The 17,264-nt window shown below is 38.9% G+C and overlaps 1 long non-coding RNA gene across 1 annotated transcript in view; it reads right to left on the reverse strand.

Moving 5' to 3' along the window:
• Positions 1-17,264, reverse strand: part of LOC147823736 (uncharacterized) — a 74,905-nt gene that overhangs the window by 10,138 nt on the left and 47,503 nt on the right. Inside the window, exon 3 of the long non-coding RNA XR_015443403.1 lies at positions 5,165-5,340. This is a non-coding gene — a long non-coding RNA (uncharacterized LOC147823736). The remainder of the gene's footprint in view (positions 1-5,164; positions 5,341-17,264) is intronic.

Here is a 17,264-nt window from a genome sequence, read left to right on the forward strand (position 1 = left end):
GGAAAGAATGAAGGATCAGTTAAGATGACATCTATAATTTTCAAGAGTGTTATAAGCTGCTATTAAATACTTTTAAAAAGAACTTTGTGCAATAGTCAAATATAGGAAATTCAGATCCCCAGGTCTTCTGACACAGGAAGGCAGGCCTGATGGGGAGACTGCTAGGGTGATGTGACTTTTATGGTCCAGACCAGAAACCGATGGATAACAGAGTCCTGATGCTGTTGGGGTGGGTGAGGGAGTCGAATAGGGGAGGATCAGAATCAGGATCAGGAGGATGGACTTTGGTCTGGTGCTTGCTCTAATTTTGTGTTAGACCCACAGATGTGACAGCAACCACAAAAAGCAGTCAGTTCATGTCTGAACCATCACCTCTCACCTTTCAGTAGTGAATTCTAGGCTATAGATGTAAAGTTCTGTGTGTGCAACCCCCCACTCCTAGCACCAGGTTATGTTGATTTTGTGAAAAGAAAGCTGAATGTAAGGTCAAATGGCTTGCATTTAGGCCTTGTCCTGGCTGAGTGGGCTTCAAGGAGACCCTTGACCTCTTTGGGGCCCAGTTTACTCTCTATACAAGATAAGTAACATTAATATTTCGCATCACTATTTCTTTAATTAAGTGAGATACTGCATCTACCAGAAATGCTTTGTAAACTACAAACTACAGAAGAAATATTAGTTACTGTTAAATAAACAGATGATTATTTGTGTCACTCCATGGCATGTATATGGATACCTTCTAGGCTGACCTGCCTTCTGCTTTTAGCGTCTAACTCCAGTGAGCTCTCTTCAAAATGCTACAAAATATATCTTGTCCCTAGGGCCAGCTTCACAGGCAGGTGACCTGTGCAGTCTTACACACATGCTTGGAGGCTCTATGCTAAGTTTAATGCTCTGCTCTCATCTTGAGATTCCTAGGAATTTCTGAGCAAGATGCCTACATGTTCATTTTGCACTGGGCCCTACAAATTAGGTAACCAGTGCTGCCTGTCCTTTCTTTCTAACTTATTACAAAATGCCTGCTTTTAAATTCTTTTCAATTTGCTTCATTTCTCATCATCTGCTTTGAGTATCTCAATATAGTAAATAATTATAAATTCAAATTTCTGATTAAAATTGTCTATATATATTTGGGTTTTGGGTACATTTTATAAATAAAGTAGAATGTAAAATACTGATTCAGTGATTCAATCTTTGCTCTAGGCCATGTAGATTCTGCTTTCCTGAAGGAAATATTTTTCACATTCCTAACACAAGTAGCTGAGACATTGTGGACTGTTAATGGAAAGTAGTGAAATGTGTGAACTACATCATGTACACGACCAAAAATATGATGAATGTTTACATTAAAAAGAAATTATTACAGTAAAAGACACATCGCCATCAACTGCCCTCAAAATACTCCCCCTTGCTTTGAACACGCTTATCTCCTCATTTTTGCTACTTTCTGAAGCAGTTCTATAAGTTCTGTTTTATGAATATTTTTATAGTGTGTGATCAAAAATAAGGTGAATGTTGCTGTCAAGTGCCATCCCATGGAAAGGCAGGCTCGTAAAAACATCAGTGTGTCCTCATCTACCTTATTCATCAAATCTGGCACTGTGAGTCTTCTGGCTCTTTCCCAAAGTCAAAATGGCTATGAAAGGTGAATGTTTTGAATTGATTCAGGACATCAAGGCAGCCACAACAGTGCAACTAATAGGCTTCCAGAACTGCTTCAGAAAGTAGCAAGAATAATAGAATAGGTATATTGGAAGTGAAGGGAAGCGTTTTGAAGGGAATTAATGTCAATGTGACGTTTTCTGTAATACATTTTTAATGTAAACATTCACTATATCCTTTGATATACTGCAACCAGTATATCAATCTATTGTAAGAGAAATTCTCTTTGAATGATTAAAAATTCTTATAAATGATTTATGTTTTTATTTTATTCATTGTGATTTATAGTAGCTCAGGATATTTGATTTTCAGCACTGGTTGCAGCTTTCTCCAAATTTTTATAATGCATCCCATTAAAACCTTGGTCTCTGTGGAGATACAAATGCAAATATATTTTATCTTCTATTACTGGTTATAATACTGCAGTGTCAAATCTGATATTATTAAGGTAACTTAGGTTGTTTAATCTTGTTGGTGCGTCATTTGATAATAATATGGTAGTCAAATAATTTGTTTCTGCAGTTCTGAGAATCAAATCTGGGACCTCATGCAAGTGCTCTGCCATTGAACTACACCCCCAGTCCTCAAATATTTAAAAAATGCATATAATTTGTTTTCAACAATAAATAAGGATGGTTTGGTTCAGCTATACATTTGGGAATGGTAGGCCTATCTGCAAGGAGAGGTAGATAGTGGCAAATAGAACATGTATTAATTAAGTTATTGCTGCATACAGTATACTAGTCTAAGACAACATTTGTCTTTCACACTGCTTCTGAGGGTCAGGAGTCTTAGAACAGCTTAGTAAGTTGTTCTGTCTCAGGTTCTCCCAGAAGTTGCAGTCAGGCTGCTGCATGGACCACAGGACATGGGCACTGGCTTCCACTAGAGCGAGTGGTCCAAGAGAGAGCAAGACAGAGGCCATAACAACTTTTTTATTGTAATCTGGCCTCCAGAATGACACACTCTCACTCTTTCAATATTCTATTTGTTACACACACCAACACTGATGTAGCGTGTCAGGGGACGACCCAAAGGCATGAATATTGGGAAGGAGGAATCACTGGGGCTGTTTTGGAGCCTGGTTATCACAGAGTTAGGTGGTCATTGGCCTATTCCTGAGTTCTTCCTGAATCCTGCCACCAAAGAGGGGCAATTCAAAGGTGTAGCTTCTTGGAAACCTTACCTAGCAATGTGAAGACAAGAAAAGTCAGGCTCAGGTTAAGCTTCAAGCTCAGTCAGTGTATCTTTACCAGACAATGGATTGGGGTGGTTATGCTGTACATCCAGGAAACAACAGCCATCCACATAAATGGGATCATGTGATGTGTTACCACTTGCTACATTTATGGCTGTGTTAAGTGGCACCAGGTCAAGAGTCCAAGTTGTCTCAGAGAGGAAGATAAGCAGGAAACAACATGGTATATTAATCCAGCAGCAGCAGAAAGTGTATTTCATGTTGATTTATGAAAATGCAAACTTTTCTGAAGGTATAAGGGATAGGTTGAGAAGTGAATACAGAAATGACATGGAGAGGCAAAAGAGCAGGGGAAAAGAACTCCTCACATGAAAGGTAAGAGGCTGACTCAGAAGCCTGGCAGTCCTGTGTGAGGCTAGCTTTTACCTAGGGTAAGGCACAGAGGACCCCACTCCTTTACTCCTGGAAAAATGGGAGGAAGAGGTGGAAGGGAAGCAAAAGATATAGATATTTGTCAGAGACCTACCCTTTGCAATGAAGTTGCCATGGTTTTAGATGCAACCCCAAATGACTGGGAGAAGTGTCATATTCTCTTTACAGAAGTAGGATTTGAACCCAAGGTTGTTCCCATCCAAAGCACACACTATTTTCCTGAGACACTTTACTACCAGTGTGCCATCTCTGTTGAGATGGCTAGATTGGAACCTGTGAAAACAGGACTTCCTGGTGACTCAGATGGGAGGAGGGAAGGTGGGCACTGCGTAAACAGCATGGAGCCATTGGGTAAACATCCGCCTTTCTAGTCACAGTTCTGGAAGACAGACTTTGATCCTTGTAAAGTCACAGTTGTCCACAATTTCCACCTTGCCCTCCATCTCAGGACTCACACAACACACATGAGATGTCTTGGGATACTCACAAGAGAAAAGGGAAAGAAGTGGGGAAGATGGGCTCACCTCATGCTCCTTTCAGATGCCAGTAGTGTTTGCTTTAACCTACCTGAAGTTTACAAAATCATTTCCCTTATGGTGAGAGTGGCAGTTTAAAGAAGAGGTGACAATTATGTGAGCAAGAAGATTAAAGGAAGGACGATATCATTATGTAGAAAATAAAATCAGAGAGATATTCGATACTTAGTGCACTGTAGAAGAATTGGGACAGCCAGGTTCAAATTCTGCTCCCCTCTTAGATTTGTAACTTGAATTTACAACACATATAAGCCCAAGGCCTCATCTCTAGAATGTGATGATGATGATGCCTACCTCACTAGAATATTATATTAATGAAGACACCTAATATACTATGGGTAGCACAGAGTAGGCGCTGTATAAACTTAAGCATATTAGTCACGGTTCTCCAGAGGAAATCAATAGAATGTATATATGTGAAGGAGTGTATTAGATCGGTTTACATAGTCAGAAGCTGAATCATCCCCAAAGGGCTGTCTACAAAATGACAGATCTGAGAAAATCAGTAGCTGCCCAGTCCAGGGAGCTGGAAGTCTCAGAACAAGAGGAACAGATGATGCAGTCCTGGCCCAAGGATGGTGGCCTGGGATCCCTCTACAGAGTTCTTGGAGCAAGTCTGTATTCAAAGGCCTCAGAATCTGGAGTCTGGTATCTGGGGACAAAGGCAGTTGAACATGTGAAAGTGCACATGGGAGCTTCCCCCCTTTTACTTTTTGTTCCATCCAGAACCCCAGCCTATTGGTCAGTGCTGCCACATTCAACACAAGTCTCCTCCAATCAGTTTGCTGGCCCACATGCCAATCATCTCTGGAAGCATCTCCACAAGATATACCTAGAAAAGTGATTTACCAGTTTTCTAGGTGTCTCTCAAACCAGTCAAGCTGACAACCAAGATTAACCATCACATGTAGTTACTTTTATTAAAGTGAATTATTTTTTTCCAACAAAAGATTTCTATGAGTATAGCTATGTTCAGCATAGACTAAAAATACAACTTTGCATTCTTAGGTGGATGCCTAGTGATGGTAAGATATTTATGTAAACAACCAAGCTGTGCATCCTTAGTTACACTGCACATCGCGGTGGTAGAGAAGCAGCTGTGGACTGCCATGAATATTCCCCAGAGTTGAGAAAACACACATAGAGAAAGCTAAGAGTAATTTAAAATGCCATTATCATCTGCTTCGAGTATAGCAAGCTAGAGGAAATGGGGATAATGATAATGTTTGTTGGGGAGGGGGATTGGACATGGGTAAGACAGATATCCAATGTACTGATGGATTTGAAGACAGTTTGTGAAGAATATGTACTATGCACATTATCATCAGGGCCTCACCTGAAGTTATCAGTGTGTCAGTGGTAGAAAGAGAGACAGTGGAACAACAGGCTTTCAAGCCCCAGATAGGTACTTCCCTGCGCCATCCATATTAGAAATGGGGATGACACATTTCTCTTCTGACATTTCCTGGTTATTTAGCTTTAGCTGCAGCACAGATTGGACAGGTCCAGTGCCTAATGGGAGAAAGAGAATTAATTAAAGTATCTTCATGCTGTTATTCATCACTTCTCTACAATTTTCACAGTAAGATCAAGTCATCAAAGAGAAACCCAGATTTTACTCAGTGGAGAGCCTGTATGGGGGGAGGAGAGAGACTCAAGCCTTAAGAGAAAACTTCAGGAGGATAGAGCTTTTGAGTGCAAGGATCACTGAGCCTGACATCTTTGCAAAACTTGCTTGTGGGGAAAAGGCAAGGGATATCAGTGGGGTGTGCTGGGTGGAGGGGGTGTTTGTATATGTGGAACTGAACAGCCTGTTCCTTTTGTAAAGTAGATAGATTAGATGGACAGGCAGACAAACAGACAGACTGGCAGAAAACTGCAAGCTTCCTGGAGAAGAAGGATTGAAAATTAGTCTCAAAAGTACTTCTTAATTATGTCTGTGTACTTTAGACATTTGGGCTTAAACTAAAGGTAGCAAATATATATAGTTTACTCAGTATGCAGTACTAGCTTTTTGTCAAACAAAATTTGTCTGCTAAATTACGTAAGATGGGTTCAAATACAAACTTTAATTAGAATTAGGAACACATGGTATAAAATATTTCTAAATATGATTATAGTGGGGCACATGTGATATAGACAGCTAGATTATGTAGAAATATTGTAGGCAGTCAGACAGGGCTGGGCCCTCGAACTCAGTGCAGAGGATGAGAACCTTTGGCTGGAGGTCCATCTGAAAAGTCACAATGGTAAGATTTGGATACTTCTCTAAGGGATGAATAAAAGCTTGGGATTTCTGGTACCACACTTTTGGGCTTTACCATATAGATAGACCATTATCTCTTCGGAGTGGGCCATCCTCTCCACCCACTAAGACTAAGACCGCTAAGACTGAGACTACAGATTATAGACCAAGGTTAATGATATCATTTATATACCCTTGTTACTACTGGGTCAATATTACCTAAGTGACTATAGTTTTAATTTTATCGATTGATTTTATAGTTTATACCCACATTGTACCCACCCCTCTCGACTTTATAAAACTTCATTTGAGAAGAGGGCTCATTGGCAACCCATTTGGGACCCCTCCTGTCTCTCAGGAGCTGTTCTTCTCCCTCATTCATATTCCCCAATAAATTTTCCTACTCTTAACCTCCATTGTGCCTTAGAATTCATTCTTCGACTCCGGGGAACACGAACTCAGCATTTCTGATATCTATTAGGTTTGAGGGTTACGTCTATTCACCTTATAACACCTGGACCATCCGCTTTCACCTTTTCAGTCACCATGCTAGTGTTTGATTATGGAGGCCAGGTGATTTCCTCCCAAATTCCCCCAATTCAGAAGTAGTCCTTACTCTACCCATCCTATAAGTATTTTATTTTTTGTTTGTTGTTTGTTGTTTGTTGTTTGTTTGATTTGTTTTGTTTTGTTCTATACAGGGTCTTGCTATGTGGTTCGGATGGGTCCTGAGCTTACTGTACTATGTAGCCCAGGCTGGCCTCGAACTTACAGCAATCCTCCTGCCTCAGGCTCCTGAGTGCTTGGGTTGGGGATTTAGCTCAGTGGTGCCACTGCCTGCCTCGAAAGTGGAAGGTCCTAAGTTTGATCCCTGGTACCAAAAAAAAAAAAAAAAAAAGAATGCATCAGAGTACTAGGATTATAGGCACGTGCCACTATGCCTGGCGAGGCATTTTAGAAGAAAACATAGTAAAAAGAAAGCCCAAAACTAATCTAGCTTAGAGGTATGCATTTATTTCTCTAGTCTACATCGTTTGTATGTTAGAATCTCTGGGACTGTAATCTGTCTTTAAGCAAAAACATAGGAATTAAAGATTAGGGAAGTAACTCCTTTGCTCACTGTGAACAAGCTATCAGATAATACAAACCATAAAAATCTTTATCTCTCTGGCAGGTTCATTTATCTGAGTACATGAATCATGCTCTGGCCTCTTCATCTTACCTTACCAGAGTAATACTACTTTAATGGTATCCAAATGACTTGGATGTATTTGCTTATTTTACTGTACCTTATACTCAGAGCAAAGGTGAGCCATTGATAGCACTTTTTAAAAAATTTTAAACCAAAAGTTGTTATCCTACAAATGCAAAACACTTCCAAAATATATAGTAAGAAAATTAATGGATGTTACATTTAGATCAAATAAACTATCCTGGGGGAATTTTAGAAATGGAGGTTGGAGAAGTGGAGAAATTCTGCATATTTTCTTTCAAAATAAGAACATATGCCTAAAACATATCATGACTTCTAAATGAGGTTTGAGAGGTAGAGATTCCTGTGTGGTAGGACTTCTCCTGGGGTTCAAAATGAGAATCATCAAGTCACACCAAAATCCTTCAGGGTATTGATCTTTGGTAAATTCTACTTCCGGTGGCACTGATTGTCTAGTCTTAGAGTTGATCCTCCAGGTCTGCATGAGACTGATTTCTGGTTTTCTTGAAGGACTTAAGTAGAGGTGGATCAAAGAGAATGAACCTGAGCTGGTGGTGCTCTTACATTATCAGCATGGCAGGTATGGTTGTCGGCCCCTAAAGATAACTTCTTTGTCTTTCAGGGAGAATAGGTTTCCGGAACCTCCCTCTGTCTAGATAAGGTCTTGTGATGTTAGCCAGTGAGAGTAAGCAGAAATGTCTGGCAGCTTCTGAGTACCTTCCCTAAAAGATAACTTTATGTGTCCTTAAGTCCTCTTTCCAGTTGTGGACTGGAACATGGGCTACTCTGGAGATAAGAGAGAGAAACCAGGGGAAACTGGCTGTTAAATTGCCATATCAACTGTGAATTGTGTATGACTCCTGATATCATTTAGGTAAAAGACAAATACATTTCTATCTTGTTTAAACAACTTTTATTCTGAATTTCTGTCATTTTCAGTTAAATCAGGTAAAGGGCAGGACTCAGTGTTTTTGTTTTGTTTTGATCGAGATTTTGAATACAACAGTGACAAGACAGAGATATAGCCTCATAGTAGGCACAAAGGAGAGCACAAGGTTTTGTTGTAGCCTGATTCCTGAGATTCTAAAGCAGTTTCTTGATCCATGCCAATGGGTAACCACAGGTTACTCCCAAATCTTCAGGGACAGGCCATTGATGATAATTGTTAAGAATTCATATTAAAGAGCAATATATCAGCAACTCCTTACATTTATTTTTTCTTTTTCTTTATAAAATTCTAATGGGTTCTGCCCTTTGGGAGAGTTATTTTGGAAGGAAGGAAGGAAGGAAGGAAGGAAGGAAGGAGGAAAGAAGGAGGGAGGGAGGGAGGGGTTGAGAATGATACAAATATTCTAAGTAAATATCCTTCAAAGGGGTCAGAGGATATAGGAAGGAATCCAAGATTCTGCTATGATCTCAGAATTATTATCCAAAATTTGTAAAGAGAGAGGACAGGAAAGGCATAGACCTTATTCAGATAAAACAAGCTCAACAAAGATTGATGCCATTATGGAAGAACCCCAGCTTGTGATGTTTTGGCTGTTTCTTGTGCTCCAGAACACCTTTTGTAACCATGTAAGTAGGAATATTTCCATCTGAGTTCTTCCAAACTGTTTACTCATCACTGGAACTGTCAATTGGGGTTGATACCTCATCCTTGATGAGAAGCCTCCCTTGTACTTTGCTCTGTTAGCACAGGGGGTGGCAAACCATGGCTCACAGGTCCAATCATAGTCTGAGGGATAAGAATGCTACTTATATTTTTAAGTGCTTCAAAAAATTAAGAGAAAAATAGCATTTTGTGACAAGAGAAGTATAAGAAACTAACATCTCAGTGTCTATAAATGAATTTATGCTTGAACATAGCCATGCCTGCTCATTTACACATTGTGTATGGCTGTTTTCACACTACAAATGGCAAAACCACATAGCTGCAGCACAACCTGCATGACCTCCAAAGCCTTAAGTAGTCATTATTTAGCTCTGTACTGAGGAAGTTTGCCAACCTCAGATCTAGTACAATGTGACATCTTAGTTTTGGAATTCAGAAGGTGGAAGGAAGAAAAGAAAATGGATTAGAAGGGAGAAAAGAAGACACATTTGAGGAAAATCTTGTCAAGACACACAGGGAGTGGTGATTTGTCTGTTCTGCCTAACAAACACTGCCAGGGGATCCTATCTCTAAGGCTACAGTAGCCCCTTAGCAAATGAATTGATTGGATTTTTTTTTAAAGTATATCCTGCCAAAATATTAAAATTCTCTTTAGGAAAAGAATGAATAATAAAAAATTCCAGTTATAAAAGTAGATAGCAAATTTGCTAAGAACAATAATGAAATAGCAACAATATCAATTAATATTTAGGATGCATCTCTGAATCAAATATGATGAACCAGCCCCTGAAACAGTTAAAGAATAATCCTAAAGCTAAAGGGAAACAGTTTTTCAAGTGTGCCTTTGGAATATGTATTGCATTCTGTCTTCTCATTTGCAGAAAATGGTGACCAAATTGTTTTCAGTGAAGGAAGACAAAAACTGGAAAATTAGAAGCAGCACTCAGAAGCACTCTTGGCACCTTGGAGGCTGCTTTCAGAAGCTGTGAAATATGAATCCACTTCTTGGGATACTGGAGCTTGTTATTGTCTCCTGTTTGGCCTTCCTTTTCCCCACTCATGTGTCCTCTTACTTCCTCCAACTCGCTACTCTTTTTCATCCCATGGAAAAGGAATGTCCAAAGCATAGTCCCACCTCCTTGATGTTCTTCTCTCTTATGACTTTATACTGGTTTAGCTCTTTTCAGCATTCATTCATTCATTCATTCACTTATTCTTCAACCAATATTTTTTGAGGTCCTACTATACTCTGTGCTTTCAGTGCAATAACACTCAAAGAATCTGTTAAACCCTACAACTTTACAGATAGAAGACTTATTTTCTCCTGTCAGTAATCATAAATTTTACAGGGTTTTGTTTTGCATCTTTAAAAATCTATAGTGCTTACTGTATCTGAGAAAAAGATACAATGATGAATTGTGTGTCATAATTAATGCAGCTGATTTCATTTACTACCATGCTTCATGTTTTGTCATTTTTTGGACAGGTGCAAAGTGTACCTGTCTGGGTTAAAAGGACATTATTAGTGGGACTATTATAATGTGGAGGGGTGGGAATACTATTATCTCCTTTTTCTTTTTCACTTCAGCCTGAAAGTTTGTTCATGTAGGTGATATGTGGATCCACAGATTACATAAAAAGTCCAGAAGAAGCATACTGTGTGGGAACAGCAAACTTTTTCTATAAGAAACCAGTGAATTAGTCCATTTTATGTCACTATAAAAAGTACTCAAGAGAGGTGAGTTTACTTCTAAAAGGTTTATTTTGGTTCATATCTGGAGGTCCAAGGCTGAAGGACTTCATCTCCTGATAGCCTTCTTGATAACAGAGTCCCAGGGTGGCACAGGGCATTACATGGCAAGAGGCAGGGCAGGGTACGTATATGTGTGCATGGGTGCCCATTTGTGTGTGTGTGTTCTGTTTTCTCGCCTTTCTCACATAAAGTCACCAGTATTCAATTATAGGACCTTATCCTTGATGACTTTATCTAATCCTAATCATTTCCCGAAGGCCTCACTTCTAACTACCATAGCTGGATAAGTTTCTACCCTCTTCATACCTCACAATGGGGGGTTAAAATTTCAACACACAAACACTTGAAGAACACATTTGAACTGTATCCACACCATAGCAACCAGACAGCAAGTATTGTCAGGTGGGTGGGCCCCACACTGTCTTGTAGCATCTAGTCAATTCTGCCACTGTAGGGTAAAAGCACCCACAGCTAATACAAGTAAGCATGGCTTTTTCCCAGATAAACTTTATAAATGAATATTATAATTTGAATTTCAAATAATTTTCACATGTTACAAAATACTTTTTTTTTCAGTACCAGGAATCAAACTAAGGACCTTACACTTGCTAGGCTGGCGCAGCACCGTTGAGTTACACCCCTGTGCTCCAAAAGGGTATATTTTTTTGATTTCTTTCCGTAACAATTCAAATGTCCCCAAACTACTCTTAGTTCACAGGCTACAGAAAAACAAATAGAGGGTCATATTTGGCCTGCGGGTAGTAATTTGTTTACCCTTGTTCTAGTGGAAAAAGAATGCTCTCCTTCTAGTGGAAGGAGAAGAATGTGTGAATTCTCTATGTCATGAGTCATGGCCCATAGAGACTAATTTAATACATTTGGGCCTCTATTTTCTCATCTGCAAATGGGAGGAAATATTGAGTTTACATGTTTTTTTTATACAAGGATTAAATAAGAAAAGTAATACTGAAAAGTGTTTTTTTCTAAGGAATTAAAGAGGCTTGTGGATAGGAGATACGCTGAAGGAACATGCTGGTCCGATGAAGGAAAAAGAAAAGCAGGAAACAATTGTTCCTGCTTAATAGCTACTTAATATATGATAGCTCTTTATTATTATTGCTATTATCATTATTGTCACTTAAAGAATAACTCTAATATATATAGGAGAGAAATAGCAAGAATCATAAGTACCTTATGAATTTCCATAGTGCTTTTCTGTATATTGTGATGATTAGTCATCATTTGCTATCTTTGTGTTTTGTCGGCACATGTTTTATCATTTGTACTAATTGTACCAGTGAGTCCCAACCAGAGGCAATTTTGCCCACTGGGGGACATTCAGCAAGGTATGCAGATTACTTTAGTTGATACAAATTGGGACTGGGGTGCTATTAGCATCTAGGAGATTGATGCTAAAGATACATACTACTAAATGTCTTGCAATGTATTGAATACCAACCCCCCCAGCACAGAAATGTTAATAGGTGCAAGATTAAGAAACCTTGCACTAGATTGTAAGTTCTTGAAAGAACTTCATAACTGATTCCTTTGTTTCCTGTAATTTCTAACTCACTCATATATGGTCATTGCTAAGTACGTATCTCCTCAATTAATGAAACAGTAAGAGTTTTGGAAGAAAATGCACAGTCCTGAGGGGTGACATGCAATATTGCCTCATAATAGCATATGAACATATGTGTACAGTACATCTATTTCATTCATCTATGAGAATTCAAGGTTTTTCAATATTGATAGGTTTCATTGTTACTCTTGGTGCAGATAATACAACTGTGCTGCAGAGGGTCTCTTGAGCATTGTTAATCTGATGATTTAAGTTTTTACAAAGCCTTTCAAAATAAACTACCAATTCTTCTATAAAACATATATAATGATGATTCATTTTTCTTCTGGCTTTTTCACACTTCAGGCAACTACCTTGATTCTGAGTGAGTTGGATGACTTTAAGCAAAACAAGGTCATCATAACCTGCAAACTTAGCTTCCCTCCTCTAGCAAAGCCTGCAGTTAAACCATCCCAGAAAGACTCAAAATTTGAAGGCTTTCATAGATTGTTTCTGAAGTTTATCATTACTCCTGTGTTGTTTAAACAACCCTCTTATTTAAAAAGAGAAGAAATCCCTGTTCAGTTTTCTACTGGCTTTCACTTGTGAGAATTTAAGCTTGTTTCTTGTTAATCTCTTCTTAGAAAGGGAGAGCCATTCAAGGCAGTATAATACAAATAATACAAAGCAACAATAATAACTAAATTCTTTGATCTATAAAGCACTTTTTGCCACATGTTTTACTGTTTACTACACTAACCGTGTCATTGCTCCTATAGTATTCAGGCTTGCAACTCCAGTCTCTTCCATTCTCCCTCTCTTTACTGTTCCTTGGCGTCGGCCAAGTGATGATAGAAGAAATATTCATTATTCATTTTTGCTAGATCCTAGTGATAATGACTTCTAGGTTTTTTGATAATATGGAGATTATCTATTCTCTTATCCATTACCATAAAATACTATGAGTTCTTGGTAATTGGGTTTAAACCCATTATATCCTGGGAAAATCTGAATTCATTAAACAATTTTCCAACTTACAAATCTTACTTCTCTCCTATGAAACCTTTTTCCCACTTGTTTCTTACATTTCATAGGAAATAAATATCTTAAAATAGCTGTTCCTTATATAAATTTTCTTATATCCAACTAAGAAATAAAATATGTGAGAATCCATGATGCACATATTAATATAGAGAGCTATGAATACAAGGATTAACTGTAAGAATTTCTCACCTTCATAACTTCTATGAATTTGACAAGTATTATTGAAGTTTCCCTTTGAAAACATAAATAATATGTAAAAATTTGCTACCAAAACACCCAGTAGCTTATTCAGTATCCTGGTGGCTTCAATCCCCAAGTATGAAAGCATATTTCCTCTTAAATGAGATTTCTATTCCCAGATGTGAGTGGTGAAGCTTTGGCTTCAGTGGTTGAGCGTCATGAGATGTGATGCTATTGCTAAGCAACATGGTGAAACTGCAGGTTATATGAAGAGTCAATGACTTGAGGAGAAACCAGCTAATTTTTTTACTCAGATCTATAAAATAAAATTTTCTGAACTTGATTTTGATTTGATCCTCTTAAAAATGCAATATGATCAATACTAATTAAGGCTTTTTAGTTTTTATTTCACAGAGCTTCTAGATAAGGTTGTCCATATTACATGTATAGGGTGCCATTTCTCAAATATTACTGCATAGTTAATAGCACTTTGCATGCACCATCTCATGTAATTTTCTGAACAACCTGATGAGATAATATCTGTCATTATTCACATTTTACTGAAGCAGAAACTGAGGGTAAGTGTTAAGATGTTTGCCCAAGTTCACATACTCATGCGGCAACAAGACCAGATGTGTGTTTGAGTCCAAGTATGTCTAATGTTAGAGCCCAAATTTCTTGAGGCTACTTGGTCTCCTCAGTCTTGCTCCAAGATAATAGCAGTATATGTCATTGGATTCTCTCAAGTCCTTTAAAAATACCTAAGTGTTGTGAAGCTAAGACTCTATACAGACAAGAGAAATAAGAATTTGAGATAAACTAAATTTGTATTTTCAAATGAATTGTGTACAATTGTGATAGTTATCAAAATACATATATATTTACACAAATATACATGTTTGTGTACATATAAAACATATATATTTTGTATTACAAGCCTAAGTATTTAGTTCAAGCCTTAACACTGTCAATTCATGTTTGTCCTTGGAAAAATTACTTAAAATTTCTAACCACTCTCATTTCCTCTAGTGTAATGGGGATAATAATGGGATTTATTCTACTGGGTTGTTATTGTGGCAATTAAATGAGATAATTCTCTGAAGTGTGATAAAATAGAAATAATTTCACCATCTGGCACCAGAGTTATACTGAGAGACAAAACTGTCTATGTAGGATGATGATTTACCAGGCTGCTTGAGATGGGGCTGGGGGTAAAGGATGGAACAAAGTAAGGAAACAATAGAAATAATAAACTTTGCTGCACACAAAGCAATTTGAGGAAAGCAGAGAAGGGAAGAGAGGAAAGGAAGCAAGGAGAATAGAGGAGGAAGCTGGGAGTCTCAGTAGAGAGTGCCAAGAAAAGAAATTTCTCAGGGTGAAGAGGTCTAAGATTTTCAACAAGGACATGAATGTCTACCATCCACTGTGAGGGTTTCTTCCCCGCGACACACACTTCCTCCATTGCTTCAAGCCTCCAGAAAGGTTCAGGGCACACATGCATATATTGCTGAGTGGCTTGAGAGGGAAGGCAAAGAAAAGGGCCACATCCCTGATTCACATTTGCGCAGAGGAGAAGGGAGCACCAGCCACAGGAAACAAGTTGGATAAAGTAGAGTACAGGTGAAATTTGAAGGCAGAAGTGTCCCACAGAATGTGACTACCAGGCTGGTTTTATGACCCATTGGTAGAGTGCTTGTACAAGACCCTGGGTTCAATCCCAAGCACTTCCAAAAAAAAAAAAAAAGGAAAAAGGAAAAAGAAAAAAGAAATGTAATCCCCAGAAATTAAATTACAACTCTAAGGAAGACTCCATCAATTTCAATCAAATCTCAAAGAGTAATAGTATCTGGATTATTCATGTATTCAATTAACATTTATTGAATGTCTATTAGTCTATTATATCCCAGAATATCTTATAGACAATGGGGTTAAAGGGTTGAAGAAGGCAATCTTCATGCACTTGTACTTTACTTTCCAGGTGGGGGCAAGAACAAGGCAGAGGAGAGACAGACAATAAACAAGAAAAAGAAACTTTCAAGATAGCCTCAGGTAGTGGAAAGTATTGCCAAATAAAACTAAATAAAACAAGGTGTGTGTTATGAGTCCTTCAGTACAGGGATGGGGTGGGTGCGGTGGGGTGCTGCTTTGATCAGGAAATAAGGGAGGGCTTGGAGGACAGGAAGGAGCTGGGCATGTGTCCACCCTGGAGCATTCAGCACAACAGGTGCAGCACAGTGGGTGCAGAAGCTGTGAGGCAGGAAAAGACCAGTGGGACTGACTGATGGGCTGAGGAAAGGGGTTGTATTCACTTCCTGAGGCTTGGCTATAAGAGCGCCATCAACTGGGTGGCTTAAAATAATAGATTTCTGGGCTGGGGATTTAGCTCAGTGGTTTCGCACAAGGACCTGAGTTCAATCCCCCGTACAAAAAAAAAAAAAAATAGATTTCTTTCTCACAGTTCTGGGGGCTGAACGTCTGAAGCCAAGCTGTCCACAGGGTTGGTTCCTTCCTAGGGTGGTGAGGGTAAGCTATTCCCTATCTCTACCCAAACTCTTGGTGGTTTCCCTGCAATCTTCGGTGTTCCTTGGCTTAGAGACTTACCACTCCACTCCTTTCTCTCACATGTATTCTCCCTGTTGCTTCACATCATCTTCCTTTTATGTGTGGCTGCCTATGTCCAAATTTCCCTTAGTTATAAGGACATCAGTCATTGAATTAGGACCCACCCGAATGGCCTCATGTAAATTTGATTATTCTTGTAAAGACCCCATTTCCAAATAGGATCACATGCTGAGGAAGAGGAGATTAGGACTTCAATAGAGCTTTCCAGGGGCTGTAAGTCAAGCCATAACAGTAGGATATGGAGAGTAGTTTGGGTTTTATTCTAACTACCCAGGTAAAATGAAACGCCTGATACAGAGCCTGGCACATGGTAAACCACAAGAAATGAGCAAGCATCATTATTGTCCAGGTAGTTTCCAAAAAATTCAAAAAGTTAACAGGAGGATCTTTTACAAAATGAAGTTGGATCCTGTCACTGTCCTGGCTGAAATCCTTTCTCTGCCTTCTCTCTGCTCTCCAGCAGAATTCCAAGTCCAAGAGAACTCCAAGTTCTTAGGGATCCCACCACCCTGTAGAACCTAAACTCTCTGTGATCTCCAGTTTTATCACCTGCCAGCCCAGCCTGCTTCACCCACCCCATGCACACTGATCTCCTCCACTTCAGGCACCTGGAGTGGCTCAGAGCAGAGCCACTTCGCATTTGTTGTGTCTGCCTGGAATGCTTGTCTCAGATATCAGCATGGCTGGCTGCCTAATGTCCCACAGGCTTCACCTCAAACACGTCTCAGTGGTGGTGCAGAGGAGCTGTCTCCAAGAGCTTCTCTAAAACAAAGCCCCCATTGCTCTCTTTCTCCTACTCTGCTGGACTTAAATTACTCTCTCTGCCACTTTTTCTATCTTATTTTCTTCTATTTTTTCATATATACACTTACATATATAACTTTTCTACACAATTAATTAATTATTGGACCTGTCACTGCCACCACAATGTCAGATCCACAAGGACAGAGACAGTAGGTTCAATGACAGAACTTCCCCTGTCTGGTGCCTAGGAAATGCTCAATATATGTTTGCTGGATAAATGAACCAAGGATGCTGATAACATCAGTAGTAATGAGATGGTTAGTGCTCTTATTAGCTTTTTGCATATATTTCTTTTTTTCTTTCACCAGTGATGAGTCATGGCCCCTTATAAATGTATTTATGTTCATTGTATGGTACTCTGAAATGCATATTCTCTGAAATATGATATTTATCTCTGGGACA

Source organism: Heterocephalus glaber, unplaced genomic scaffold, assembly GCF_053883595.1.
Source record: "Heterocephalus glaber isolate CG9 unplaced genomic scaffold, H.glaber_assembly_v1.0 deba00001569, whole genome shotgun sequence".
Classification (NCBI taxonomy): domain Eukaryota; kingdom Metazoa; phylum Chordata; class Mammalia; order Rodentia; family Bathyergidae; genus Heterocephalus; species Heterocephalus glaber.